The sequence below is a fragment of the Mustela nigripes genome, chromosome 17, assembly GCF_022355385.1.
Source record: "Mustela nigripes isolate SB6536 chromosome 17, MUSNIG.SB6536, whole genome shotgun sequence".
Taxonomy (NCBI): domain Eukaryota; kingdom Metazoa; phylum Chordata; class Mammalia; order Carnivora; family Mustelidae; genus Mustela; species Mustela nigripes.
In genome coordinates this window covers 12,552,102-12,556,539 of record NC_081573.1, presented here as the reverse complement: position 1 = coordinate 12,556,539, position 4,438 = coordinate 12,552,102, and the positions used below count along the sequence as shown (strand labels likewise).

General features: G+C 44.7%; 1 protein-coding gene across 1 annotated transcript in view; it reads left to right on the top strand.

Moving 5' to 3' along the window:
- Nucleotides 1-4,438, top strand: part of LOC132005136 (zinc finger protein 585A-like) — a 13,580-nt gene that overhangs the window by 3,083 nt on the left and 6,059 nt on the right. The window lies entirely within an intron of this gene.

Below are 4,438 nucleotides of genomic sequence, written 5' to 3'. Positions count from 1 at the left end.
GTACCACCATGTGATGCTGGAGAACTTTGCACTTGTATCGTCACTGGATAAGGCCCTCAGGGTCCCCTTGACCTGCTCTGGACTCTGTATCCTGCGGACTCCCCTTATCCATTCTCCAGGGGAGGGTTTGTGCTTCTCTGGTGTGGACTGTGTTCACTGCGTGCTTCCCCAGCTTTCTGGGCAGTTGCTTTTGTTGCTGGCCCTGAGTTGTTGATGTGCCCTTCTGTCTGCCCGCAGCCCCAGTACCCGCTGTGCTGAGCCCTGATCGGCTAAGATCGCAGGTCAGTGGTCCTGCATTGAGGCTGATGGAATGCACCTTGCTTGCCCTTTCCTTGGCTGGGACCCCGTATCTAGGTCCATGACTCATCGATGGCCTAGGTTTTGACCCCTCCCTTAAGTGACATTTCCCTGTGCCTGCCTGTGCCTGAAATTGGAGGCATGTACATGTTTACTGCTTATGTGAACCATGGGTTACTTCTCAAGACTGCCCTGTATTGTTCTTGGTTTTTTCTTGAAGATTGATTTATTTATTTGACAGAGATCACAAGTAGGCAGACAGGCAGGCAGAGAGAGAGGAGGAAGCAGGGTCCCCACAGAGAGAGCCCAATGTGGGGCTCGATCCCAGGACCCTGGGATGATGACCTGAGCTGAAGGCAGAGGCTTTAACCCCCTGAGCCACCCAGGTGCCCCTGTCCTGTTTGGTTTTTTTAGTAGTGTTTACATCTCTTCTTCCACCTGCCCCTATCCCATGAGCTTTGTTGAGGTATGATTGACCAATAAGATTATATTATTGAAATTTGATTACATGATAAATTGATATACATTGAGATTAGTGTAATTAAAAAAAAAAAAAAAAAGGGACGCCTGGGTGGCCAGTTGTCGGGAGCGGGTACTGGAGGCCTACTCTAAGAGCCGTAAGGGACTGAATATGATTGGCTGTTCATTTAGGTCCACTCTCGCGGGAGGTGCATGAGCACTGCATTGTGATTGGGTAACACTGCCTGTATAAAAACACATGCGCCGAGGGTAAAGGGAGAGAAAGAAAAAAGCGATTAAAGAAGAAGGTTCGCCGCTACCTGAGTCTCCGAGTCGTTCTTGCGGGCCGAGAGCGACAGCCAGTGGGTTAAAGCCTCTGCCTTTGGCTCAGGTCATGATCCCAGGGTCCCAGGATGGAGCTCCGCATTGGGCTCTCTGCTCAGCAGGGAACCTGTTTCCTCCTCTCTCTCTGCCTGCCTCTCTGCCTACTTGTGATCTCTGTCTGTCAAATAAATAAATAAAATCTTTAAAAAAAATTTTTAAACAGATTACTGTAAGATTTCTTTCTTTCTTTTTCTTTTTTTTAAGATTTTATTTATTAATTTTGAGAAAAAGTAGGAGAGGGAATACAAGCAGGGCGAGTGAGATAGGGAGAAGGAAGGGGCCCAGTGCAGGGCTTCATCCCAGGACTCTGCGATCATGTCCTGAGCCAAAGGCAGATGCTCAAAAACTGAGCCACCCAGGCACCCTAATTTCTTTTTTATTTATGTATTTGAGAGAGAGTGAGCACAAGAGTTTATGTGCACATGTGCACAAGTAGAGTGGAGGGGAAAGGAAGAGAAAATCCCAAGCTGACATTCCTGAGAGTGGAGCCTGCGGCGGGGCTTCAGTATCACAACCCAGACATCACAAGTTGAGCCACAACCATGAGTGGGGTGCTAGAACTAGTGCAGTACCCAGGCACCCCTACTTTATAGGATTATTAACAAAGTGAAATTAAAACACACAGTCACTTGACATAATTACTTTTTTTGTTGGTGGTGGTTCAGAAACTTAGTATCTACCCTGTTAGCCAATTTCAAGTATAGAATACAATACTAACATTTATAATCAACCTGTTGTACTTACTCATCTTGTCAGTGGATGTGTGTATCCCTGACTGGCATTGCCCCACTTCCCTCAATCCTTAGCTTCTGGCTTTCTATTTTCTGTATCAGTGAGTTTGATTTCTTTCTCTTTTAAGGAATGCTCATATAAGTGGTACCATACAAGGTTTGTATGTTGCTGCGGGGCTGATTTAGCCCTGCATAATGTTTTCCAGGTTTGTCTGTGGAAAGGCCAATGTTGCCTTTTTTATGGCTGAATATTCCTGCCCATGTACGCGTGTGTCCTAATTGTTCTTTGTCTCTTTATTTTTTCATTTAAATACAATTTATTTTTTTTTTATTTTGTTTTCTTACATAGACTCCATACCCAGTCTAGAGTTTGAACTCACCATCCTGAGATCAAGAGTTGGATGCCCTACCAGCTAAGCTAGCCAGGGCATCCCTTCTTTGTCGCTTTAAACGCTCATACACATCTACTGATATGTCCATATGTTGTCTTTGTGAATAGTACTGCAGTGGATATTCATGCTCGGATTGGTTGTGGAGATACTGATTCTGTTTCTTTGGAATACATACCTAGAAATGGCAGTGGTAGACTGTAGTGCAATTATATTTTCAGATTTTGGTGGGTCTCCCTAATATTTTCTTTTTTTTTTTTTTTTAAGATTTTATTTATTTATTTGACAGAGATTTCAAGTAAGCATACGGAGGGAGAGGGAGAAGTAGGCTCCCCGCTGAGCAAGGAGCCCAATGCGGGGCTCCATCCCAGGACCATGAGATCATGACCTGAGCTGAAGGCAGAGGCTTAACCCATTGAGCCATCTAGGCGCCCCTCCCTCATATTTTCCATAATGACTTCCCTCTTGACCTTCCCAGCAGCAGTAGTATTCCAATGTCATTTTCTTCTGCACGTCCTCACCAGCACGTTACTTGTCTTTTTGGTAATAGCCATGTTAATAGGTACAAGGTGATATCTTGTGGTTTTGTGGTATTTTGGTTTGGCTTTTTAAGATACTTACTTGAGAGAGCAAGAGCATGAGCGGGGAGGAGGGATAGAGGGAGAGGTAGTACTCTCCAGTGAGCAGGGAGCCCTACATCGGATTTGATCCCAGGACCCCGAGATCATGACCTGAGCCAAAAGCAGACAGTTAACTGTCTGAGCCCCCTAGGCTCCCATGGTTTTGGTTTTCATTTACCTGAAGATTCGTGATTGTGAGCATGTGTTAGCCACTTGTAAATCCTTTTCATTTTTGTGGGTGTCACTGGCTGTGACACAACTTTTCAATTTGGTATGGTGGTACTTGTAGTTTTTTGCTTTTGTTGAGTATGTTTTAGATGTCCTATTCAAAAAATCACTGGGAGGGGCGCCTAGGTGGCTCAGTGGGTTAGGCAGCTGCCTTCGGCTCAGGTCACGATCTCAGGGTCCTGGGATCGAGTCCCGCATCGGGCTCTCTGCTCAGCGGGAGCCTGCTTCCCTATCTCTCTCTCTCTCTGGCTGCCTCTCCGTCTACTTGTGATTTCTCTCTGTCAAATTAATAAATAAAATCTTAAAAAAAAAAATCACTGGGAGGAATAAGGTTAAGGGGGCTTTTTTTTTTTTTTCTAGGAGTTTTAGGGTTAAAGGTCGTATGTTTAAGTATTTAGTCAATTTCAACTTCATTTCCATGTGTATTAAAGGATAGGGATCAAGTTTCATTGTTTTTCCATTTAGATATTTAAATTTCACAGCAATATTTTATTACTATTTTTAAAGATTTATTTATTTATTTATTTCAGAGAGAGAGCAAGCAGAGAGGGGCTGAGGAAGAGGGAAAATGAATCCAAAGCAGACTCAGCAGTGCGCGTGGAGTCCGGTGCCAGCTTTATCTCAAAACTGGTAGTTCATGACCTGAGGTGAAACCAAGAGTCAGGTGCTCAACAGCCACCCTGGTGCCCTGGTGCCCTTCAAAACAGTATTTTATTTTATTTTATTTATTTTATTTTTTTATTTATTTTTTTTTTTTAAAGATTTTTTATTTATTTATCAGAGAGAGAGAGGGGGAGAGAGCGAGCACAGGCAGACAGAATGGCAGGCAGAGGCAGAGGGAGAAGCAGGCTCCCTGCTGAGCAAGGAGCCCGATGTGGGACTCGATCCCAGGACGCTGGGATCATGACCTGAGCCGAAGGCAGCTGCTTAACCAACTGAGCCACCCAGGCGTCCCCAAAACAGTATTTTAAACATTTATTTATTTTACAGAGAGACAGAGATAATGGCGGGGAAAGGCAGAGGGAGAGGGAGATAGATAGTCCCAAGCAGGCTCTAAGCTGACAGATGCAGGATTGCTCTCATGACCCTGAGATCTTGACCTCACTGAAGTTGAAGTTCAACCAAATGTGCCCCCTGGGACTCTGGGTAGATTTCACAACATTATTATTATTTTTTTTTTTAAAGATTTTTTATTTATTTGTTAGAGAGAGAGAGATACAGAGCGCAAGCACAGGCAGACAGAGTGGCAGGCTAGAGGCAGAGGGAGAAGCAGGCTCCCTGCTGAGCAAGGAGCCCGATGTGGGACTCGATCCCAGGACGCTGGGATCAT